At 42.1% G+C, this 27,024-nt stretch overlaps 1 long non-coding RNA gene across 1 annotated transcript; it reads right to left on the reverse strand.

Moving 5' to 3' along the window:
• Positions 1-4,761: 4,761 nt before the first annotated feature.
• LOC143271627 (uncharacterized) lies at positions 4,762-27,024 on the reverse strand. The gene is made up of 3 exons (XR_013048830.1): positions 26,453-27,024; positions 25,301-25,379; positions 4,762-4,940 (listed from the first exon to the last, which is right to left on the reverse strand). It is a non-coding gene; the product is annotated as an uncharacterized LOC143271627 (long non-coding RNA).

Raw genomic sequence — 27,024 nt, forward strand, 5'->3', positions numbered from 1 at the left:
TTGACCAGGGACTACCAAGACTACCGAGACTCCACTCCTGAACTTTACAATCAAGTAAAGGGACCACTGTAGGAAGTGTTCATAACAAAAAAAAAAAAAAAAAAAAAAAAAAGGAATGTCACAATACCAATGGTTGGCCTGGCTGCCTACTTCCTTATAGCAAATTTCATATTTTCACATGTCAATTCTTTTCTCCCAACCATAAAAGAAGGCAATCCTTCCAAAGAAATCCATTTCTTTGGTATGCGGCTTCTGGGATGAGACCAGTTAGCAAATCCCTCTTAACTCTAACCAGGACATAAGCCAGAGCACAAGGTCCCTGTCGCACTTGGGTTTCAAAAGCACAGCATGATATATTTCTATGGCATTGCTTCAAATCGTATTACCTCATCAATTCATTTCTGAAAAAGTCAAAATAGTGGAGGCAGTCTATTTTGCCAACATTTTGAATCAAAGCTGTTTGGAGTTCTTCAAGCACCAGAAAGCAGAGCCACTTAATGAGCCATATCTTCTCCCGGCATCGGTGAACACAGTGAGTGCATTCACGTGTTCATCCATGCAGTGGGTACCAAAGGAGTGTAGGCTGGCTGTCAGATAGTCCAGGTAGACACAGTGAGTGCATTCACGTGTTCATCCATGCAGTGGGTACCAAAGGAGTGTAGGCTGGCTGTCAGATACTCCAGGTAGACACAGTGAGTGAATTCACATGTTCATCCATTCAGTGAGTACCAAAGGAGTGTAGGCTGGCTGTCAGATACTCCAGGTGAACACAGTGAGTGCATTCATGTGTTCATCCATTCAGTGAGTACCAAAGGAGTGTAGGCTGTCTGTCAGATACTCCAGGTAGACACAGTGAATGCATTCATGTGTTCATCCATTCAGTGAGTACCAAAGGAGTGTAGGCTGGCTGTCAGATACTCCAGGTAGACACAGTGAGTGCATTCACGTGTTCATCCATGCAGTGGGTACCAAAGGAGTGTAGGCTGGCTGTCAGATACTCCAGGTAGACACAGTGAGAACATTCACGTGTTCATCCATGCAGTGGGTACCAAAGGAGTGTAGGCTGGCTGTCAGATACTCCAGGTAGAGGCCCTGAAGGTCCAGGACTGACCAAAACTTAGTCCATACCGGGGTTCACAACACAGGAGAAGATGGTGAGTGATCAAACAAGCTGGTGTTAGAGCTGTAACAGGAAAAGTCCACAGCTTTGTGAGATGAGGTAAGAGTCACTGTACCCAGACTCATGGGACAGGCAGTCATAATGGCTTCCTAGAGAGGTAAAACCCTATACTCAGTCCTCAAACACAGAAACTGGACAACATGCCATGTATACCCACCTACCCAGGACACAGAATGGCTACAACATTCCATCCTCGGTAATGGGTTTTGAAGGATCCTGTCACACATGAGGGGCTCCAGTGGGGGTATAGGCAGCTGGGGACAGAGGACTAACAAAATTCATGTCATGTGCCCCCCCACACACACACTCACATACACATTGAGCAGGAGAGAAGGGGCTGAGTTTATTCAATTGTCAGGGCTAAGACATGAAGATTGATACACAGAATAAAGATTTATAAGATTATCACAACCTCCTGGAGAGGGGTTCTTTTCTTTCATGTCTTTCAAGATCCCTTCCCAACAGGTAGATTGAAGGAAGGTCCTGCCCTGCTTCTCTCTAGGAAGCAGCGGTACCAACAGTGACAGTCTGAGATGGGGGAGGTGGGTATCCAGCCCCAGGGGGCCAGCCTCCTTAGTGTCAGAACAGCAGAGCAGGGCACCTGATTTTAAAAAAAAAAAAAAAAAAAAAAACCTTCCTGTGTTAACATCAGGTCCCGGGTCATCATTTTCTTCACTGTGGCATCTTTATCTAGCCTAGTCAACAAGACACAAAAAGAAACAGGTCTCACATTGTTCCTGCATCCTCCTTAACCCTTCAGGTCCTCTAGCTGCTGTTGTTGGGATAGGAGGCGCCAGGCTGGACACATAAGGCAGAAGCTCCAAGCTTCAGTGAAGCTGGAAAGGAGGCCAGGGCAGAGCGGGGAAGGAGGTCACCTGGTAGCATCTTGTTAAAGAGGCCGAAGCCCACAGCTGAGAGTTATTTTAGAATTTGATATGCCATACAGCAGAGCTTCACTCTACCTGGGGGTGAATTAGGCTAATTATGACCTCAGGCAGGTGTTTCCCTAGTTAGGAGAACATAGAAACTGATTGCAAGGATAGCAAAGTCGCTGAGGAAATGAGACGGTGGAGCAGGACAAGGTAGGACAGAGGGTGAGTGATAAAGGCCTCAGAGCATCCTGCTTAAAGCCTGGACGTTCATATGTCAGTAAAGAATGCAAGGAATAGGAAAGAATAGGCAAGTCAGTCAGGAGGCTCACGGGGAATCGGAGCTGGAGGGGACCTTGGTCAGCTCATTTAGACACCCTCTCCTCAATTTACAGATGAGACACTAGGGACTCAAGATGTGAAGAGATACCAACGTTGCTGTGGATATCACTCTATATAAATAAAACACTGATGGCCAGTGACCAGGCAGGAAGTATAGGCGGGACAAAGAGAAAGGAGAATTGGGGAAACAGGAAGAAGGGGGGAGAGACACTGCAGCCATCACCAAGAGAAGCAGCATGTGAAGACGCTGGTAAGCCACCAGCCACGTGGCAAGGTATAGATTTATAAAAATGGGTTAATTTAAGATAAAAGAACAGTTAGCAAGAAGCCTGCCATGGCCATACAGTTTATAAGTGATATAAGCGTCTGAGTGATTATTTTATAAGTGGATTGTGGAACTGTGGGGCTTGGGGAGCCTGGAGAGAAGCCCTCCAGCAACACAACGTAACCATCATGGGTGTGTGTGGCAGTCTATCACCCATCTCTCTTTCCAGACCTGCATTTCTAGGCTCTGAAACAGTCACCACCCTTGAAGCTGCATTCAAGGAATATTTCAGGGCTCTCACCTTCATTTTCTCTCCCTTAGATCAAGCTCCTGGATTTCTGCCTGTTTTACTCATGCTACATTCCTCTCTAAAATCACTTCAATTGCTTTTCTCCTTCTGATAGCAATGATCCTCATGCCTCTTCAAAACAAAAGGCAACAAAAATGAAGGGCCAAGATTTGGTAGTCACTGTCTGCAAGACCTAGCGGGTCAGAAATCAAGCCCCAGGTCTTTGCTCTGTTACCCCGGCCTCTATATAACACCTTTCGCTGTCACTTGGCCCATTCCTTTATTCGGGCTATTCGTGACAGTGTAACCGGGATCTTTACTGGATTCCCTGAGACTCCCAGACTTTCTGATCTCTGTGGAAAGAATCTAGAGAATATGCACAGAGTGAAGAAAGACAGAATTCATCATAGTGCAGAGAAGAGTACACTCTGGGGGAAGGGGTGACGGTGGGCCATGGCTAGAGAGAGCATTCTGCCAGTTTATAGTTTAGGCAAGATTATTGTTTCTCAAGTCTCTGGTACTTCTGTACTTCCAGGAGACAGTTTCCTGTCTAGGTGATGAGCAGGTCCATTTGGACTGATTCTTCCAGGAAGGCAATGGTATGTCCTTGTTCTTTATCAGAGTAATCCTGCAAGGCCAGTACTCTGGGAACCAGGCACGGATCCCCTATAGATTAATAGCACATAGATGTTCAGAAGGCCTGTCTCCATCTGCTCCCTGGGCCAGAGTTCAGACTTGGGTCTGATTCCTCCTCTGATCAGTAACTAGGGCCCTGTGGTTCAGTTCCAATTCTTGTTTTTACAAGCTGTTTATTATGAGGGAGGACATCATTTATCGCCCCTGCTGTCCTTCAAGACTTCTGATATCTAACCAGTACCTAGCAGTAGACTGGTCATTTCCCCCTTAAGGTAATTCGACTACTCACATAGAAACACTATGATTCTGACCTTTTCCTACTTTCTCTAGTGAAGGTCAGTTACAGCTCTGTCTCTTACAACAGTCTTTCCTGTTGGCCTGAACCCATATGAAAGCTACACATTTCTTCATCTCTCTCCCTCCTTTGTTTCCTTGGTGCTGGGGTTGAACCTAGGGCCTTGCACATACTAAACACATGATCTAACACAGAGCCCCGAATCTCCATTAACTAGTCTAGTGAGAGAGAAAAAAAATCCAAGATGTCCTAAAGGTGATAAAACCGGCTGGAGAGTGGAAGAAAGGTGAGATCAGTAAACAGGCTACAGGCTCACAACAAAGGCTGTTTAAGATACTAGATGTCAACCCTCTATTCAATTCCCATTTCTACCATACACCTCTTACAACCCAAATCAACCCAGAAGCAACAACACTCATTTCTCCTAAGGACCGCAGCTCTGTCCTAAAGCTGTCTGCATGTCTCATACCCAGAGGCTCTTCTCTGCAGGGAAGGTTCAACATAAAAAAAAAAAAAACTTTTCATTTTCTCCCTAAAGTTTCTCTTAGTGCTGGTCTAGCAGACATGCTCCAGCTATTATCTAGACCCGATGCTGGTAGGGATGCTGATAGGGATGCTGGTAGGCTACGGAACATGTCCTGGAACTTGCTGCTATTTGTGGCTAACATGTGGAAGCATTTGATAAACCCTCTCATTTCAGAGTCCCCTTGATCTCAAGAGTTTAGGGTTTACACTTCTCATCCGTGAGCCTTTCCCTTCTGATGCAAATTTTTCCTTTTTTCTCTCTCTCTCTCTTTTTTCTCAAATGCCAATGGAAGTGTTGGAAATTAGGAAAATCACTCCTCCCCCCGTCAAAAAAAAAAACCAACCCAGCCTTACTTTCTTTAACAATTTAGGATTTTCTTCACCAGTGCTTCCTTTTCTGAGTTAACAATTTCTGGTCAAAAGACACCCCCAAGGCTTCTGAGGTAAACACTGTCCTGATAATAACTGGTTCTGCAGAGTGAGTTGAGCAGACACTTACTGGTCCTCCCATGAGAATGGGCCAGGAGGTGTAGAGAAGCCTGTGAGGGTAAAAAGAGAAAAAACAGTGACTTTTTTCTAATCATGCCGAAGCCTCCCTTTTCTTTGAAACAGTTGAGCTGTTAAGTTCTATACTAAGGCACGTATGCACTTTGGAAAGGTAATTTGAAAGCGAGTTGAGCCATGACAAATAGGGACAGCTGGCCTAATTGAATCATTTGATCTAAGACAGCTCAACTTGGTTATCCTCACTGCAGCCCACACTGATATTAGGGAGGGAATCATTAGCCATGAAATCATGTCGCCTTTCCCGACGCCAGCGTTTTTGACATGACAGCAATAGCAGCCTGCCTTTTATTAGAGTCCTAGAAGTTCCGTGGTCTGTCAGGAAAACAGAGCGCCTTGGAAAACTTTCATGTTCAGCCTCAGAAAGTCCTGTTCCTCGTGGGGCTCACAGACCATTTCAAAGAAAGGCAAGGTGCTTGCTGGTAAAGGCAGCTCCCACTCAGGTACAGCTGAGTGTCTTTGACATTCACACCTGCTGGTGTGATTGATGTAGGACCAGCTCTAACGTTGTATGACTTTTCTCTTCACTATAACAAAACACCTGAAAGATGCAAGTTAAATGGGGAAGAGGTTGACTTGGAGCTCATAATTTGATAGGCTATGGTCAATCATGGATGGAAGGCATGGTGGCTAGGGCTCCATCTGTAGTGGTAGGAGCTTGTGGTGGGGCTTGTTATATATTGGCGTCTAAATAAGCAGAGAGCCAGACTGGAAGCAACTGGTGATAGTCCTCAAGTCCTTATGACCCTACATCTTCCAGCTAGCTTCATGTCCAAAAGGTTTTACAACTGCCCATCACAGCACTACCAGCTGAGAGCCAAGGATTCAAACACATGAGCTAGTGGGAGAGAGTTTCTATTCAAGTCAGTAACAACCCTGAGTGTTTTTGTTTGTTTGATTTGTTTGTTTGTTTGAGACAAGTCCCATTTTGCAGTCCAAGTTGGCTGTGTGCTTTGTGTAGCACATGCTGACCTGGAGCCCATGATCTTTCCTACACTGTGGTGATATTGTGTTCCCCAAAATATTGTGCATCCTAATAAACTTATCTGGGGTCAGAGAACAGAACAGCCACTAGATATAGAGGCCAGAAAATGGTGGCACACACGCCTTTAATCCTAGCATTCCTAAGGCAGAGATCCATCCAGATCTCTGTGAGTTTAAAGCCACACTGGAAAAAGCCAGGCATGGTAACAAGAGCCTTTAATCCCAGGAAGTGATGGCAGAAAGCAGAAAGGTGTATGAGGCATGAGCACCAGGAACTAGAGCTGGTTAAGCTTTTAGGCTTTTGAGCAGCACAGTTCACCTGAGAGGCATCCAGTCTGAGGAAAGAGGATCAGCTGAGGAATTGGCAAGGTGAGGTGGCTATGGCTTGTTCTGCTTCTCTGATCTTTCAGTGTTCACCCCAATACTTGGCTCCAGGTTTGTTTTCATTAATAAGACCCTTTAGGATTCATGCTACACTACACAGACTCCCAGGGGCTAGGATTGTGTGCTATGGGTTTGTCAAAGGCAGAGACACATTTGTGAGAGGGCAAGCGGAATGGCAATCAGCAACACTGAAATAAGACCCCCTTCCATGCCGCACCAAAGGCTTAAGGAAGCATAGTGCACCCTGAACTTAGTCCCTCGATTGCGAGTCTCCCTCTAAAAACTACATATGGAAGCATTAACTCCAGGGACACACCTGTCCCTACCTCTCTGATGCTGGGGTTAAAGATGCGAGCTTTTATGTGGGTGCTGGCAATCCCAGCTCAGATCTTCATGCCTGTGTGGCAAACATGTCACCAACTGTGCCATCTCCCAAGTCACTTGACCGCCATTCTTAAAAACTCCCCGAAGGTATGACGTTGGAGTGACTCTGGTTTTAAAGTTTGGGATCTGCCCTCATATGTGCCAACAGTGTTTCCTGTCATGGAGTCTCCCTCTAACACTCGCGTTCTGATAAAATAAACGAGTTTGTTTCTCTGTCACCTTACTGCAAATCTTAGCTTTAGTCATTCCTGTTCTCTCGAATCAACCTTTTCAATAATATGTATGATCTTTAAGCATGTGAATAGTACAATAACAAAGAAACCAACCAGGATGTATCTCTAGCATTGTTCAGGGTTATCCAACCTTTTGATATTGTGATATGATGTCATTTCAAACATGTTGGGTTTCATTCTCCCAACATGCATGCCACCTGTGGACCATATATTAGACAACCCTGATTATCACTTTCTAAATCTCATGCATGTACAAGTGTAAAAACCATATTTTCAATGCACCATAGACCTGCTTGTGTTTAAAAAAAAAACTAGTTAGCATGAATCAGGTCAATTCAGTTATATTTATTGAGTGATAGACCAGATAAAACACAGCAAATAATTAAATCACTTTCATATATTTGAAAAATAAAAAAATTAACAGTTAAGAATGTAACATGAATCTTAAAAGATATTATTAATAGAAAACCCAGAGCCAGATATTGGGGTGTAAGCTGAAAGATCAGAAAAGCAGAGCAAGCCAGCCACAAGTTCTTACCCCTAGGAAATCCTCAGTCTCAAGAGAGTGAGTTCCTGTTTCTTCACACCTTATATACCTTTCTCTGCCCAGACATCACTTCCTGGGATTAAAGGGGTGTGTTCTTCTCAGTACTGGGATTAAAGGTGTGTGCTACCACTGCCTGGCTCTGTTTCCAGTGTGGCCTTGAATTTACAGAGATCCAGGTGGATCTCTGCCTCCTGAGTGATAGGATTAAGGATATGTGTCATCACTGTTTGGCCTCTATGTCTAATCTAGTGGCTGGCTCTGTCTTCCAATCCCCAGGCAAGTTTATTAGGATACACAATATGAGAAGCCTTTTCTTGATAGCTCAGACTTTCACTTCCCTACATTTCCTGGGTGTCATTGCAGCATTAATGATGCCCTGTTAAGTCTAAGGAGCTTCCTACACTTGAGTGATGATCTCTTCACAGGATTCTAGGTAGTATATGTAGGGATGTGCGTTTTAAGTGGAAAAGGACCTAAAGAGAGAATAAGAGAAACGGGTGTTTTCTTATGTAGTTCATGTATAGTATCACGAAGAAATTTATTCACCAAACTCTCCCAAAAGATGAGCTTATGTGTTACAAAGGAATGTTATGATAAGCAAGAATATGTTCAAAGGCATTCCATTATTGCTAATAACTTGAGACAGATTTGCACTATTATTTTGTTTCCCACATTTTACATTCCATAGTTTAAGCTAGCTGTGATTAGCTGATCTGAGGCTATTAAGTGAAAATTACAGAAGTAAACAATTCATAATTTGGAATTGATCATAATTCTTAGTAACATGATAAACCTTCATGCTGTCCTACTCAGAACTTGATCTACTTGTCCAGAATATTCACATTGTATATGCTACCCACCCATTAGTTAGTTAGCAGACCTTTCAACTCTCAACTATCAGATTATCTCAGTATCATAGTGCTTGCACTTAAGGAACCCTTATTTTACTTATCGATAGCTCAAAATCATATTAATAAAATTACTCTATTTAATTATTAGTTACTATAGCTAATTTTCTACTGAACTTAACATAAGATTTGTCATATATCAGTGTATCATCAGAATAAATAGTATTCAGTACAGTCATATATCTAATGGGGGTTATGGACCACAGAGCCTTTATAGATGAGCAGAGACGATTATGGATCTTTTTGTTTCAGAGGGAAAGGGATAGATGAGTGAGAACAGCCTATCTATAAGGAGACAATTCCACAGCGAACTGTAGAATATGTTTGAAACACAGGATGACACCCTTATGATGAGTCCCCAGTGTTCATTAAGACATACCAAAAATTTCAGCATCCTGAACACACATGGTGGGATTTCCTATGGAAGCAGGTAACAAATCAAGTTCTGCATCACAAATGGTCCTCACAGGTAGAAGCAGGTGGTGTATCAATGATGCAGGAGCAACTGACTTCTGTGTCACACTGTATAACTGCCTTGGTTAGTTTCTCTTGGTTGTCATAACGAACTGAGTAGCTTAAAGCAACAAATTAGTTCTCTATTAGTTATAGTCCAGAAATGCAAAATTGAGATGTCAGCATGGCCACTCTCCATATGACTGTCCTAGAGAAAACTCTCCTTATCTCTTACAGCTTCTGGAAGCAGATGGTAACCCCTGGAATTCTTGACTTGAACCTGCACCATTCCAACTTCTGCCTCCATGACCGCAAGGTCTTCACTGTGTGTCTCACAGTCTCTCTCTCTCCTTAACAGAACACCTAGCATGTGGGGCTCCCTGAATCCAATATGACCTTGTTTGATTTTTGTAAACCCTAAAGTCATATTCATAGGGAACAGAGGTTAGGAATAAAATATATGCTTTTGAATGACACACTTCAAACCACAGGAGATCCTCATTTATCCTCAAATATTTTGTGTTTTCCACTGTCTACAAGAAGCTAAAAGTAACTATATAATTGTGTTGTTGTAGTTAATTATGATCCCAGAAGGGAATCCATCTTCATTTGACATTTTGTTCAGCCAGTGGAGTAGGGTCATCGAGGCACAGAGCACTACTGTACTCTCTGACAATTGCCCTAACTTGAAAGTAGGACAGAGTAGCATTTGATAGAGGTGAAATGTCTCAGGCAAGAGTCAGCCCTCACCGGCATGCCACCAGCACAGACCTCTCAGGTTCTGTACACACGGCACTGACGGTGCACACACACACACACACACAGTGCTGACGGTGCACATACACACAGCGCTGACGGTGTGCACACACACAGCGCTGACGGTGCACATACACACAGGACTGACAGTGCACACACACACAGCGCACATCCACACACAGTGTACACATCCACTTTCTCACTCTGGTTCACTCCATGCCTCTCTCTCTCACCCTCAAAGTTTAGGTTTATAGAATCCAAAAACAGTTGGCACTTTCTTCTTACACAACAAAATCTGCTTATTACTATGCAATTTTATCATCCACCATGGCTGTTCTGACTTATACTTTTCAATTGTGATTATCCTGAATCTTAATCAAGGCCTTCACAGAACTCCACATGGCATGCACTGTTGGATAGCTTTAGACTCTATCCTTTCTCCTCACTGTAATCATCTCTTTCAATTTCCTGTCTCTGGCTTTGGAAGAGTCTGATGGGTTCTGAGTGATCTTAGACACGCTGTCAAGATCCCTTCCTCTCCTCCCCTTCTAGGTTTGTTACTGATACTCTTTGCTTATCCATTTCTCCTGCTCCTTTTATTAACCTAGCCTGGAACATTCTCAACTCTCCCTTTGTGTACACTTGTTGGCCTACATGCATGCATTCATCCTTTCTCTCTCTCTTTCTCTCTTCCCCCTTCTCTCATTTCTCTCCTTATCCTACATTATCAAACCTTGAGTGTTCTACACTTCTCATACCATCTCGCACCATCTTTATGTGGGAGAAAAGACAGAGGAGAACAAAGGAGAAAAGACAGAGGAGATTTGTCCCTGTCTTTTCAGGACCTAGCCTACCCTTAATCACATCATTCTACAACTCACCAACAGGTATGCATTCTGTTTATGACCCGTGAGACCACACAGAGGCAGCACGTTATCCTCTACAGAAGATGAATGGTGTGCTTATTAGAATGGTGTAAGTCTTCCAAGAATGAGTATAAATTACATTGGAAAGTGATGATGAGAGAGATACAGCACAATATGCGTATGCCAGCAGGAAATCAGGCTAACTGAAGGAACCCATTTCCTGGCCAGTCTTGCAAGTCAGAGACCTGGCCTCACCTACAAGTAGCTAATGCTACTGTGTATTGAAGTTGGAAAACACTATTCAAGCTGACTTCTTCTTTCCTATCTGGCAGGGGGGCAGTATGTATACTCTGCCCACTCTAAGCTCCATGTGCCCACTCTACCCACTCTATGCTCACTGTATGCCCACCCTGCCCAGTCTAGGCTTCTGATTAGTTTCTTGACTTATACCAGGTCTACCTAAGAAAGACAAATTTCAGAATCAAGGAGATCAGTGAAACTACCATACAATCTTTTTAAACACTGTGTTGGTCACCAATAATTAGGAATGACAGAACCCTTGGCAATGCAATTAGCTACTTCCAAATTTGTGGGTTTTGTTTCCATTTTTAATAGTGCAAATAACCCTCTGATTTTTCTTTTTTTTTTTTTTTCATTAAGAAAAATCCTCGCCCCAAGCCTCTCCCTCCCAACCCCCCTGCAGGAAGGCACTTCCAGCAGAGGCAAGTCCAAGCCCTTCCCCCTGCCTCAAGGCTGCATGAGGTGTCCCATCATAGGTAGTGGACTCCACAAAGCCCTCTCATGCATCAGGGATGGATTCTGATCCTACTGCCAGGGCCCTCCCCCAAACAGATCAAACTACACAATTGTCTTATTTATGCAGAGGGCCTAGTCCAGTCCCATACAGGTTCAACAGCCATTGATCCAACTTTCATGAGTTTCCTCTAGTTTGGTTTGGTCATCTCTATGGATTTCCCCATCATGATCCCGATGCACTTGCTCATAGAATCCCTCTTCTCTCTCTTTGACTGGACTCCTGGAGCTCTGCCTGGTGTTTGGTTGTGGATCTCTGCATCTGCTTCCATCAGTCACTGGAGAAAAGCTCTGTGATGACAGTTAAGGTATTCACAGAGAAAAACAACAACATGAAATTTGCAGACAAATGAATAGAACTAGAAAATATCATCCTGAGTGAGGTAAACCAGATTCAGAAGGACAAACATGGTATATACCATACCCACTCATAAATGGATACTAGATGTAAAGCAAAGGATAACCAGACAACCACCAACAATTCCAGGGAAGCTAGATAACAAAGAAGACCCAAAGAGGGATGCATGGATCTCCCTGAGAAGGGAAAAAAGATGAGATCTCCATGAGTTAACTGGGAAGGAGGGGTAGGCAATGGAGGGTAGGGGATAGGGGATGAGAACATAAGAGAACAAGATGGCCCAGCTAGAACAGGGATGGAGTGGGAAAACAATGAAATAGATACCACTGCTGTGGGATGGTCTGTATGTCAAATTGCTCTGATTGGTCAATAAATAAAACACTGATTGGCCAGTGGCCAGGCAGGAAGTATAGGCAGGACTAACAGAGAGGAGAAATGAGAAAACAGGAAGGCAGAGGGAAACTCTGCCAGCTGCTGCCATGACAAGCAGCATGTGAAGATGCTGGTAAGCCACGAGCCATGTGGCAAGGTATAGCTTTATAGAAATTGGTTAATTTAAGATGTAAGAACTAGATAGCTAGAAGCCTGATCCATTAGGCCAAACAGTTTAAATAATAAAGTATCTGTGTGTTTATTATAAGTGGGCTGTCGGACTGCCAGGGCTTGGTGGGACCTGGAGAGACTTCTCCAGCTACATACCATGATAGAGGGAGATATCATGGGGCTAGAGAGAAACCCAGTGCTAGGGAAGTTGCTAGGAATCCCCAAGGATGACCCCAGTTTATACTACTAGAAATGGTAGAGAGGGTACCTGGACTGAACTGGCTTACCCCAGTGATCAGATTGGTGAAAACCCTCTGATTTTTCAATGTTAATTGAATAATTATGCCTACCTTTGAGAAAATGGCCTAGGTTTCCCCCAAATATTCCCATTCCTTTTCTTGCCTGATTTGCACTTCATTTTCTCCTGATCTGACAGCATCTTGCAGGCCAGATGCACCTGGACTACAGCAGATTTCTTTCCAGAGTGGGTTCATATCTAAATACTGATAGAAGGCCAAGGAAGATTGACCAGAAGGAAGGTTTTCTAAGGGTATAGAAGTAGAACAATCTAAATGTATATTGTTATTGTCACATAGAGGGAGTTAAATTAGTTAAAAAGCAAAACTGTCAAATCCAGACATAATTTTCTCTATCTTCTCCCCACCAAGTGCATGTGCGCACATGTGTGTGCGTGCATGTGTGTGTGTGTGCATGTGTGTGACTGCATGTGTGTGTGTGTGCATGTGTGTGTACATGTATGTGTGTGTGTGTGTGTGTGTGTGTGTGTGTGTGTGTGTGTGTGTATCAGTCTTAATGTCCTAATATTCCAACCCAAAAAGTACTTGTTTTGGTCATGATTTCAGAGGGCTTTGTCCATTCTTACTTGGTCTTTAGTGATGTAGTACATCATAGCAACAGGAACATGTGCCAGAGGCCATTTGTCTGATGGCACTCCGGAAACAGAATAGACACATTTTACCATGGAACAAAATATGCTGCTCCTGCCCCCATCCCTACCCCCAATGCCATGAACCAGCCCTCAGTGGCCTCCAGTTAAGCTCTACCTCCTAAAGTTTCCAGAACCTTCCAAAACAGCGCCATCAGGTGGTGGCCAAGCAATCAACATAGCCTAAAGGGATTTTTAAATATTAAAACCATAACAGAGCCCCAATCCCTTAGGAGGACCTGTAACTTCTGATCTCTGAGGTAAGAACAGATCATTGTCATCTACATTTGATCTTAATCACAACTTAAACAGCAAGTCATGATGGCAGGCAGTGTGGTCCGCGTTTGTGTCCACATGAAGTAGATGGGGCCTGATGGCCATCGAAATGTCCTACTAGACACCCCTGCACCCTGTAATATCTGGTCACATGGATGTTTACAATACAACTATCCATGATGCTTTGTCTGTGAGTGGACATCCAGTCATCCCTACATCATATTACTGGGGAGTCACTGAGCAAATATATAAATGATTAAAGACCAAAATTTAGATTAAGCTGTTATTTATGTAATAGAAGAGCAAAGACTAATAAATGTCACAAAAAAAGAGGTTTCTTCTCCAGTTTAGAAAATGAGAAATTCAAACGGCAATCCTGATCTACGGCATTCTAATGCAGAAAAGCTGCCAGTGTAGTGTGCAACTAAGAAACCCCTACGCACCACAGCCGCCTGCACTGAAATACTAAAGGAAGTCACAATTTACTTCCAAAAAGCTACACTTCATTAAATATTAGTTTAATTTAATGTTTTCCAGATTAATTTAAGATTAATTTACATCCAGGCATTTGCACAGCCCAGGCAGTAGCTCTCCTTTCTGTCATCTCTATCTTCCCACAGACAGCAGGAAGGGGGGAGGCTCTGTCAGGAAGTACCATGATGGAGGAAGGAGAGAGGGACTTAATTAAACTACATTACATTATCATTTCCTAAGGAGTAAAAAACAAAACAAAACATAAATTTGCCAGCAGATAGAGCTGTGTGCACATCAGGAAACCTGACCAACAAAAACTTTTTTTTTGATTGGATATTATTTACTTAGAAAGCAAACACCTTCAAGATCTGAAAGAGAGGCGCTTACAAACAGCTAGAACTCAAATTCTAATATTCACCTTAGCCTGTCCTTCTTATCTGTTAGTGATTTATTTTCACACTGAAACAACCTTTATTCTTAACTCATTTTCAGATAGAATAAAAAGAACCAATTGTTTATCAATATTTAGTCATCGTCCCCCACCCCCTCTCTCTCTCCCCAGCTGTCATTACAGAATTCTAGGAATTTAGAACTCAAGGAACTGGAGGGAAAAATCTAACCCCACATGCACTTTTGCACAAATGAGATCTTTCACGCACATCTGAAAACAGGTCTAAACATAACCCCATCCCAAGAGATGATCTCCAAGTACTGTGCATCATCCCCAGAGTGCTGCAAACACAATTCCATCCTATAATTTAATCTAACCTCCCCGTTTTACACATGAAAAAATAAGACTGGCAGTCCCAACAGATTAATCAAGTTATACTGATGAACTAACAAAACCTAGTGAGAGAGAACTCTACTCTGCCCTCCATACTCCCTTTCAACTTCCTGGTACACCCATAGCACTCAGGATGACAGCTGAACTAATCAATCAGGCCAGAGAAAGGAGCAGACCAGAAGTAAGCCTACGATCAGGTCTGAGGCCCTCCGTGATGAGACAACCTGCTAGTGATTCTTCTATTATTGGCAACATCTTTAAAAGTTTTTTTAAATTTTTGAATTTTGCATAATTCTTTTGAAAAGATCCCCATAGGGCTGAAGAAATGGCTCAGGGGTTAAAAGCACTTGCTGCTTTTGCAGAGAACCCACATTTGGTTTCTAGCACCCACATGATGGCTCATTATCTTCTATAACTTCAGTTCCAGGGGATCAAGTATCTTCTCCTGACCTCCGACGGTACAGACAAAACACTGGCACACATTAAAAAAATCAAAAAAATGTAAAGGCTCCCTTCTCACACCTCATAAATCTTATGATTTGAATATTCCATTTGTGTAAAATTCAATTTCTTTTTAAAAATATTTTATTAATTGTATATATGTGGGGTGCACATGTGTGAGCACATGCATGCACAGTGCATAGGTGGGGGTCAGAAGGAAACTTTGGGGTGTCTGTTCTTTCCTCCCAGCACTGAATCCCGGGGATCAAACTCAAGCCATCAGACTCAGAGGGTTTCTTAACCAGATGAACCCCCTCACCCACCCTAGAATTGCATGTCTATACTTCCTTTAGTAAACTAGAGAGAAGGACTCAGAAACTCGTGCCGTGCCACATTGCACCTCCTCCCTTTGAAGACTGTGTTTACCTTGTCAAGATCATCATTCCTCTAATGAGGATCACATCAGTGCTCTGTTGATTCTCAAGCATGTGATCAACTGATTGGTTGTTACTATTTTCCTACCTCCTTTCTAAAAGCATCCAGAATGTTCCCTGACCTCTCCTTATCTCAGATTTCGTAGGCTATATTTAGGAATAGTTTTTATTTATTTGCCTGCTTGTTTTTTCTCATCCTACTCAGAACTCAAAGCCATTTCTGATCAGCAGCAGTCTTCTTGAATCTAGTGATGCTGTCTTCAAGATATCAGCATCACTGTGGTCCCAGCCTGATAGGGAGGATGCTGGACATCTGCATCTGTCTTTTGTATCTCCTGCTGTTTTTGCACATTGTATAACATTCTCCTTTTGCATTGCATCCTAGGGGTCAAGGCATTGCTCTTTCTACCTGCCAGACAATCATCTTCATCAATAGCTTTGCTAATTTTCATTAGCCCATCAGCCATTGTTTCTTTCACTTTAAATGTCTCTTTATTTTAGTAGATTGCTCTCTTTTATATATGTATATCTTCACAAGTTTCCAAAAAATCCTCAGTTTTCAAAGCTGCATTGTCTATCTTGAGCAAGATAATTCTTTTTGCCTGGTTGTTTTTTAACCTATCCACTACGGTCCTCACTCCCCAACACATAAACACAGATATTTACAATATTGACAAACCTCAGAGCAGGAGAGTGTGTGAAGAACAACTCCCATTCAAGCTCAGTAGGTCTCCATCGAGATGGGCATACCTGTTGATCAGTTACTCCACACTGGATGTTTATCCTACAGAAACAACACCATGGGCCTCTTAGAAAGGTGTGTCTTTAAAAACCCAGTGTCCCTTGATTGCCAGAGAGTGTCCTTGGCAGGACAGTGCAAACAGAGTGGCTAAGTGAGCTGATACCAAGTCTCTTAGCATATGTCTTGGGAGTCCCCCTTGTCTGCATGGAAAAGTGACTGCCGACAGGCCCAGAGGCGTCTGGGTCTACAGGGATGCTTCTCTAGGGAGTGTCCCACACCTACCCAAATAAGGATGGTGGGAATTTTAATGAATTCCTTTCCTAGATGGGCTCCCCCACTTTTAATTTTACTAGTGTCTAGTGTGACTCTTGTGACTAACCTACTCAGTTCTACTTCCTTCTTGAGTTCTGTTACCCACTCATGGATCCTCCACAGAAAGCCCACGCAGAGGATCTGTGTGTCACTTCCAGTCTGAGAAAAATTCTACAAAGTCCTCCAGGTTCCTCTTCCTGTTGTAGTAACTGAAGTAAGCTCTAGTAGTGTTTCCCCAGGCAGCGAGGAGGCTTCGCTTAGCCCAAGGCCCCCAGGAGCAGAGGCGTTTGCTGGCCAATGTGGGACATGTGGCAAGAGCCAGAGGTAAATGTGTGCACTGTGAAGTCACTGACATCTTTGGTACCAGAACATAATGTAGTCTTTCCTGACTAACAAAAGATGTAAAGAAACTGAGGAAAAGCAATGATATAAATAAGAAGTCAGCAAGGGAAGGGAATCATGTGATCGGGGATGTCAAAAAACTGGGGGGGGGGGGCACATTGTTGACATCAGAACAGAATTTCAGTAGGATTGTGCTCCTCACTGACAATCCTTCCATCAGCCATTTGTTCTTAAACACAGCTCTGCTCCGCTTCAACAATCTCCTTGGATCAAAAATGCACATACCAAAACATCTCATCACAAAAGTATAAACCTGAAATGTGAGATCCAAATGCATATTACAATCAGAGCAAAATATTTACATGATGTAAAACATTAAATAGATAAACCATTAGAAAATTCCTATTGAACTGAGCAAACGGAATCCAATGGAACAGCTGTTAATATTATCTTCCCCCATAAAGAGAAACCTTGATGACTCATTTAGAGCTTCATAAATTGTAGCCTTTCCCATGCTTGGTATAAACAGTTTTCCATCCAGTCTGCCATTTAGTATATACTACAAGATGGAGGTTTGTGTTGTTAACTGCTCAAGATCTTACCTGCTGTTGTCTCCTAGACATATATATCCCCTGGCTCAGTACTATACAACCCAAACAGGCAAATCTACCAAACTCAGGCTGAAAAATGTGAGAACAGTAATGACAATATAATTACTATTTATTTGTTCACTGGCCAAATACAGGATAGCATTCTTTGAAATGTATATGCATATGCATGCACATATATGTATGCATGCTATACATTATAGAAAAACCATGACTTAGCTATTGTTAAATAAAATTGACCAAAATAGTTGAAAGTGTGTATTTTTACACAGCTATATCCTTCCCCCTTCCTTTGTCTGAGATAATAATTTATTTATATTAGTTTTAGCTCCCTAACCTCACTACTTTAGTGACCATTAAAAGGGGCAAGCCAGACCTTGTTCTTCAGTGTCATATCCAGTGAACTGTTCCTTCCATGATTTGTGTTTTCCTTTCTAAGGAGTCTTCTGTGAAAGCCCTGTTCTCTTCAAATACCTGTGACTGCTCTATGAAGCAGGCAAGCACCTTATCAAAAAGAGAGAAGGATTTATGCATTGTCTTTTTATTTAGCACATGCGTTCTTAGCATACTTTGTGTGCTATAACAGAACACTGGGGACTGGATAATTTATAAAGATCAGGAATAATTCCTTACAATTGGAGGCTGAGAATCACAGATCATGGGGTGCGAGTCTGGTTCAAGATTCTTGCTCTATGATTAGACAGAAGAGAGAGGAGCAGGAAAGCACAAGACTAGGAGAAGGCAAAGGGAGCCAGGCTTGTTTATAACATGTGTACTCCTTCAATAAGGACATTAATATAGCCTAGTGCTGGTGCATGCCTTTACTCCCAGAACTCAGAAGGCAGAGACAGGCAGATGTCTGTGAGTTTGAGGCGAGCCTGGTCTACAGAGCTAGTTCCAGGACTGTTACTCAAAGAAACCCTGTCTCAAAGGAAGGAAGGAAGGAAGGAAGGAAGGAAGGAAGGAAGGAAGGAAGGAAGGAAGGAAGGAAGGAAGGAAGGAAGGAAGGAAGGGAAGGAAGGAAGGAAATTAATCTATCCATAAATACAAAGCCCACAAGGCCTTGGAGTTCCCACATCCCAAACTGTTAAACCAAGAAGTTTCCAACACATAAACCTGGAGACTTATCCAAAGAACAGCATCAGTAGTACTTTCATGGGTGAAGACAATGATATTTGTAAATGTTTGTATCTCAAATTGGGCAGAAAGAAAAGAAAAACTCCTGTGGCAAGTTCTGCCGTAACTGTTTCAATAAAGACACTGATTAAAAGATTTGCCAAAGGATATGTTAGTAATTTTCAGCACTCATACAGACTTAATCTGTGAGGGTTTATAACATTTTTGGGGAATTTAGATTTGAGAACCCTCTCCAAGGCCATAAAACCACAAGCAATCCTTTCTAGCCATTATTTTTCTGTAGAAAGAAATTTCTTCCAATGAGAAAGAAGGTGAAGGCCACAATATGAAACAGAAATTGAAATCAAGATCTCAAGCTATACATCTACATCTAGATTGTCACAACTATGAATTCCTCCCTCTTCAAAACCATGTTTAGTCATGCCAGAAAGTAGAGTTCTCGACCAAATGACAAACAGAACCATAACCCCTCTAGTCTGCCACACTTTCTTAAAAAAATAGGTGTGGTGACATGGTAAGAGTAAAGCTAGGAAAATTCACATAACTGATACAACCGCATTGGGGAAAGGATGCAGTCATCTAGTACATTTGAACTTACACATTTCTCCCAGTAATTCTACACTTAAAAATACACCCTGCCGTGGGGAGCGGGGAGACAACAGGGTAGAACAAACACCTGTTGAACAGTCATGAGGATTTGAGTGAAGTGTGGCTGCTCACATGCCGGCACCCCCAGTGCTATGGGAGAGGGTTGAGAGAGGTGGGGAGACACAAAGATTATTAGTGCTTGCTGGTCACCAACTTAACTCCAGGTTCACTAAGAGTCAGTGTCCCAAAGGAACAAGGTGGAAAGTGACAGCGTAGGACGCCTGACATCTTCCTATGTCCTCCACGGCACATGAGTATGAACACATGCACATTTGTACATATGCCATACATACACAGCACCCACAGACACAGACACAGACACACACACACACACACACACACACACACTCACTTTGTCAGGTTCTAAAAATATATAGACATAGCATTGGCACAAGCAGGGGACAACAGTGTTCCTGGAAGCATCATTTGTGAGAGCAAATAATTCAAAACTGCTACAAATAAAAAGATGAATATATCTTAGGTGATTGCAAAATTTAAATAATATGTAAACAAATTATTATTATTATTATTATTTAAATTGCAAAATATTGCAAACAAATAATATGTAAGCATGAATTCATCAATATAAACAGCAAACACGAGAAATACATTGTTTAATCATATAATCATATGGAGAGGAACCAACGAGAAGCAGAATCATTCACACAAAATTCATTATTTTAGTCATAGCTGTTCACAGAAAGAAGAAAAGCATGATTCTGGGTGTGCACACAGTAAGAAAGTGTACTTCCCTATTATTTTGTGGTGGGAGGTAGACACATGGGCTGGTCCCTAGCCATATATGTCAAACTCTTTTGTAACTATTTCAAACAAAACTATTTAATTTGCTATGTGAAAGAAAGCCTTTCTAAAGTCTCCAGAAATTTTTCTCAGAACCTCTGATTTAGCTCCTTTTAACAAAAATTCAGGTCAGCATACAGTGAATCTATGCAGACCTGAGAGAAAAATTCTTTGTAAGAAATAGTATGGGCTGCTTCATCAGTTACCATGACTTATCAGAGGCTTAGAAGCCTGTAAGTATTACCACCAGCCAAGAACTCCCTGATGTCAATCCCATTGAAGATAATTCATGGTCAAAATAAGTAACTGGGTAGGGTTGAATTTAAGGAAAATGCAAAGTAGAAAATAAACATTGGATACATTATAGTTTATAAATGTGTGTGCTAGTGTAAATGGATTATGCATACACTGTGTGTTACAATCTAGCACATAGTAGGGATGTGATACCATTTATGAGAGCCAGTACCTGATATATTCAGAACAATGCACACAGTTTGTGTGATTTAAGTCAAATGATTTGCTAGCCTGGATGCTAAACTATGGGTGCGTTTCCCAACACAGCCACGGCCACAATTTCTTCTACTGGAATGCTTTCAGGAACCCAACATAGTGCATTTGTTAAGTTAGCCATGGCAAGCCACAGCACCCTGAACACCTGCTGCAAGACAGAATTTTCTAGTTACTAATGTAATCTGAGCATGTTGTCTAGAGCAGACCCACTCTGCATGAAGCATGTAGCCAAGGAGAGAAAGGCCTGGAATGGAATATTCAAATAGGAAAAAGTAGGTGGGCGGCTACATATTGGTGAAAATGGAACATCATGTAGAGAAATGTGTTCCTTCTCTTTGAATTTACATCTTGTACACAAATCCTATAATTAATACTTGGCCATAAGCAAGACTTCATAAAATGGCTTTGGGGAGAATTTCCTAAACTGTTGCTGCATGCAGAGCTCCTTGCCACCAAATTCTGGCCAAGATATATGGCATCTACAATGGCAAGAGGAATATGAAAGTTGGTATTTTGAGTGTAAACCCTTCACCTCATAAGCCCATTGGTTTCTGTTGATTCTCTTGGCCTTCATTCAAGAAGAGCTGGCATGGTCTGTTGCCTAGCAACAGCATGTAGTGCACTTTTCTACTAGCCCATAGAAACACTGTCTCTCTGGACCTCATGCCATTCAGCATCATATTTTTGTTAATGATGAAAATCTCTGAGGAAATTTTTGTGCACCTCTTCCAATAAATGCTGGAAGAAGGTTATTTTAGCACTCAACCCTTATCAAGAAGTATACTTCGCTTAAGAGGGATAAGCAAAAGAAGAAGCATTCATTGTCAATCCCAAAATTCTGACCAGTGCCACAGGAAGGTATATAATCATCCATTATTTACAATTGCAACGTAGGTTCTTTGAATAAAGTTTGGCAATTTAATGCATGCATTTAGCAAATATGTAGTTAATGTTTTCCATGATATTGCCCTAAGGGGTATAGAATACACTATCCACAGCTTCCAGATTATTCTTTAATGCCCCTATAGACTATAAAAGCATCTATAAAACACATTCCAAGCTAGTACATACAATCTGAAAGTGAGCCAAGAAAGATTTTCAAGGTGGCTGGAGAAAGGGCTCAGTGGAAAGAGTCTGCACTGTTCTTGTGGAAGACCTGAGTTTGGTTCCCAGCACCCACATTTGATAGTTTACAATTACCTGTAACTCCAACTATAGGAATCTGATGTCCTCTCCTGGCATCCATGAGAACCTGTACTCACATATCTGTTCGAGTATACATACGTGCGTGTGCGTGTGCGTGTGCGTGTGCGTGTGCGTGTGTGTGTGTGTGTGTGTGTGTGTGTGTGTTCCTCAAATTAATCTACATAGGAACCAAACATCTATTTTTAAAATTAAGAAGAAAACCTATATCCAATGAGCCCAGCTGCTCGTGAATGTCTAGAAGGCATTTTTAGAGCCCTAGGTTCCATCCCTACGTCCCTAGCACCACACAGAGAAAGGTTTTCTTAGCAAACATTACAGCCTGCTTTTCCTCATCTTTGATTCCAGCTGGGATTAAATTGTCCCTTCAGGTTTTTGTTCTGTTTTGTTGCAGAGATCGAGTCTTACTATATCGCTTAGGCTAGCCTCAACCTCACAGTAATCCTCCTGCCTCCACTTCCTAAGAGATAGACTTAGAGGTGTGAGCTACTTAAAACTTTTACATTGAAACATAAAAGAAGTGATATGGACTTTTCTGAAACTTTCCCCTTTCAAAAATAAAACATAGTAACAATCAGAAAGTAATCTCATCTCTTGACTACATGACAGTTTTTGAAAAGGGAAGAAAGCTTTAGAAGGAGAGAGGAAGACATAAGAACACTCATTGCCATGCTCTTATATACTGATGCAACTTCTTGTAGCTTCCATTGTGGAAGCTGCCTTGGGTGGAAGGTGAACCTGAAATGATAAGAACACCGGTTCTGTTTGTCACAACTTAGATGAACTTAAGAAGGCCACATATCCTATGCCCAGAACAAGGACATGCTCCACATGGAACTAGCTGAATTCAAGGTGCCACCATTAGACTCAGAAATTTCCCCCAAATCCTATGTCAAATCACACTTGTATAAAAATCTACACCAACTTTATCAAAGGAACTCTGAGTTCGGATCCACCCCACGCATACAAGACATGGTCAATAGTGGCCCAAGGCACCAAGGCTCCTATCCCAATTTCCTACCAGACAGTCCCACATGGAATACACTTCTTTGCAAAAGTAATAGAAACCATAGCTTCCACTGGGTCTAGTGGAAGCTCTAATAACAGTGGTACAAATGGAATCTACTAGAAAGGTACTCTAATATCCAGTGATAGGAAAAGTCCAAGACGATGGGTTACGGATGTTCTGGAAGCTTTGCCTCTGAAGTGCAGCCACCGGGAAGATGATATCTCCCTGGCTTCAATTCTATCCACCCAGGCAGTGGAAGCCAGCCACCCATTGCTTAAATATCTGCTCACTACCAAATAAAGTTCCAGAATCCTCAATCCCAATATGTTTTGTAGCTTTCATCATTTTCAAATTATAGGACATTTCAGTGGGCTTTCTTTCTTCTCTTTATGGCCAGTGTAAAGTTTTTACTAGCTCATCCACCCAACCAGTAGAAAATCATCTATAGGCCAGAGTACCTGAACCCTGTCATGGTCTCCCCAAGTGAGTCATATAGAGAGCTCTTACCTAAGAGACAGGCACCTCCTCTCTAGAGCCACAGCAGTGATCCTGCCAATGATGCCTCTGAGCTTAGGACCATTGAGAGAACACTCCTGCCATGCTGTACTTCTCATTGGAATGGAGCCCCAAATACCATTACAATGGCTACTATATTTTCACAAAATGTTTTCCTACTGGAGTACCTCCATTAATTAGAAATTTTCTGCCCCCAGGCCTAGCTGTCCATAAAGGCTGAGGTTTCAAAGAGATCTCTCCTTTAGGTAAAAAAAAAAAAAATTATTTCCAGAATGAGGGAAGGTAGGTGGCAGATTTGGACAACCCCTGGGAAGTGACAATTGGTGTGTTGTGACCTACTCCACCCCAACACCTTCCAGGTCAGAGAAAGCAGAATTCAAACACAAAGGGCATTTCCCCATTTTACTTTTTGGGTTTGAAAAGGAGACAGTCCTGCAGGACTGGCAGAAATTCAAGAAGGGCCTGGCTTAGCTTTCATGGCAGCCTTCAGCTCCTGTACCCAGCAAGGCAGCCAGAAGCTAGTAGATGGTGCAGCCTGATAATATGGGCAACAGGAAAAAGAAGGCCAGCCAGGGATTCAAGGAGATCCACCAACAAACCTCAGGAGAATGAGTGGGTCTGTGGGTCTGGGGGGGCTCAAGTAGAACCGACCATGTGTTCAGATGCTAGTGTAAGAGTGCACTGCTGTACAGGATCACACACACACACACACACACACACACACACACACACACACACACACACACCTGACCTGCCTAGCTCTACAGCCTAGTCTTCACCCCACTGACCATCTGAGCTTACGATACTATACTAGACTCCCTCCACAAAAGACTTCCTCAAGCTGCAGTCCCTCAAGGGTGACAATCAGATCTGTGTCTCATTGGCTTTGCGCTGCCATGGCTCTTGTGGACCCTCTTGTCTTCGTGACAGATGTGATTCTATTGGGCCTAACTTGGTTTGGACTGAGGATTTATGGACATTTACAAGTCGTAGGTTGGTGCCCTAATATGATAGCATTAAGAGATGGGCAGTATTGAGAAGAAATGGTCCATTTCTGCCTCAGCTCTCCACATGTACATACAAAGCAAGCCGAGTCCATCAGACACAAGCTCTGTTGATGTCTTCTTGGTGTTGAACTTCATAGCCTCCAGAACAGTAAGGAATAAATGTTTGCTGTTTAAGCCACTCAGCCTATGCTACCATGCTGTAGCAGCTGGAATAACTGAAGATCTAACCTGGAACTCTATGAAGACTCCCTAGGCTCTTGGCCCTGAGACACTGCTTGCTCCCATTTCTGTATTTTTACTGGATCTTGCATTTCTCTGCAGTAGGGCTCACCAGGTTTCCTTTTTCTTTCCTCTCACAACAAACAACATGCCTCAGCCTGCTTACCCTTCCCTTTCTAACTTTGAGAGCAGGGTCTAGCTAAGAGAAGGTGCTCCTTAGGCTTTTCAGTGAGTTTAAAGATATTGGTACAACAGAACTAATTTCTGTGTTAGGAAGCCCAGAAAGTGCTTCTGTGAAGGCTTGGTTTGTATCAGGCACTGAACTATGTGCTTTATATCCACAATCTCATCTCACCCCAACACTGCACACGTGTTATTAGTGTTCAGCAAGGATGCATAATCCAAGGCTCAGAGAAGACAAAAAGACCCATCCAAGACCACACAAGAGAAAGTGAAGGTTTAACACATCTCTTCCAGCTCCAGCTTTCGGGAGTTCTTCCTAAATGGACTCTACTCCTTGTAGCAAGCTTAACATTCAGTTGTAAAACAACACCACATAAACAAACCGCATTTTACACTTTATCAACATCCCATAACTTAACAACAGCCATTCACATTAGTCACTGAAATTTCCAGTCCTAGAGGGAAGCAGATGGAGTAAAGAGGAAACTGGAAAGTATGGTGTCAATGTCCCTACCTTGTCAAAGACAGCTCTCTCCATGTGAATGTGTTCAAAAAAAAGAATAAATGTTGGCATCAACTGTGAAACAGCAGCTCTAAGGGATAAAAACAAGAGAGTGACTTCAGCAAAACCAAATAAAGTGTTTTTAATAAAGGATGAATTTTTTTAATGAGATGATCTTTCCAGCCATGATTGGGTGTTTCATTGTGCTACCACACTGGCAAAGCCTTTCTCTACAGCTTTGATACATTAGGAGGTTGTCAGAAAATTCAAGCTTGTGGTGAAGATCTCTTTCTGAAGGTGTTCAGAGTCACCAATTAATGAGTCCTCGTATTACTCTTTTACAGCTGGGGGCATCTGGATGGATCCCCAGCACAAAGCAAGCGTAGTTCGTGTGTCATTCACTTTAACTCACAGGGACAGGTCTTGCCTCGAAGTCATCATCTTTATTTACCCTTGTAGTCTAGAAACCCGAGACCCTTAACCAATTGGCTACTTAACAAAATCTTTAATTCTTCTTAAGTAGCTCTCTGTTTACTGTAGCTACATCAAATCTTCTAAGCATAGCCATTAGGCTTTTGGGTTGCCAGTCTGTGATAAGTTCTGCTAGACAAATGCCCATTTGCAAAGTCACAGGCAGACATGGAAATATAGAGTGGATCTTCTTTTAGCTGATTCATAAAAGTATAAATTATACATATTAATCTGATATGTTCTTTGATACATAGTGACTACATGAGTGATTAATGTTTAAATCAAGTCAAACATATTCATCTCCTGAAATATTATTTTTACAAGTTAAAAACTATAAAAATCCTTTCTTCTTCTTTCTTGAATGTTATAACACCTAATTTATAGTCACACACATCACAACTTCCCACTCAGGTCTACCTGTAACTAAATGCCTGCTAGTCAATGCTTCCTGCATTCCTTCCCTCCCTGGCACCTGGTAACCATCATACTTCTCCCACCTTCTGTGAAATCAACCTTCTTAGATTCCACATATGAAATCACATGTCCTAGTCTTTCAGTTCCTGTTTAATATGATGATTTCTAGTTGTATTCACACTGTCACAAACGACAGGATGTCATTCTTTCCATGGCTGAATAATGTCCCATTGTGTGACTGTACCACCTGACACCCGCTGTCAGCTAATGAACACTTACCTTGTTTTCATTTCTTGGCTGTTATGAGTAGTTCTCAGTGAATGGGGCATTGCAGATGCCCCTCTAGATATCAATTTCACCTTATTTGGATGAATACCTAGGATTGGAGCAAGTAAATCAGACAGTCATTTTATTTGCAATGTTTGTGGGACCCTCCATGTTCTTCTCTGTAATGGCTGTATTAATTTATGTTACAGTAGTATGTAATGCAATGGTTCCTTTTCTCCACACACATCCAGCAATTGTCACATTCAGTTTTTTAGTAGCCATTTTCCTGGTGAGGTGATATCTCATTGTGGTTGGTTTCAATTTGTATCCCCCTCACAATTAGTGTTGTGGAGTATTTGTTATTAGCAATGTCAAGTATTTTTTAATGTACCTGTTGAACATATGAATGTCTTCTTTTAGGAAATGTCTTTTAAAAATTTGATTACTATTCTTTAATATGGTATTATAGACTTACTTGTTGTTTTAAAGAATTCTCTATAAGGACTAGAGAGATGACTTAATGGTTAAGAATGCCTACTGCTCTTACAGAGAGCCAGGGTTCAGTTCCCAGCACCCGTATGGTG

This window comes from Peromyscus maniculatus, chromosome 2 (genome assembly GCF_049852395.1).
Source record: "Peromyscus maniculatus bairdii isolate BWxNUB_F1_BW_parent chromosome 2, HU_Pman_BW_mat_3.1, whole genome shotgun sequence".
Classification (NCBI taxonomy): domain Eukaryota; kingdom Metazoa; phylum Chordata; class Mammalia; order Rodentia; family Cricetidae; genus Peromyscus; species Peromyscus maniculatus.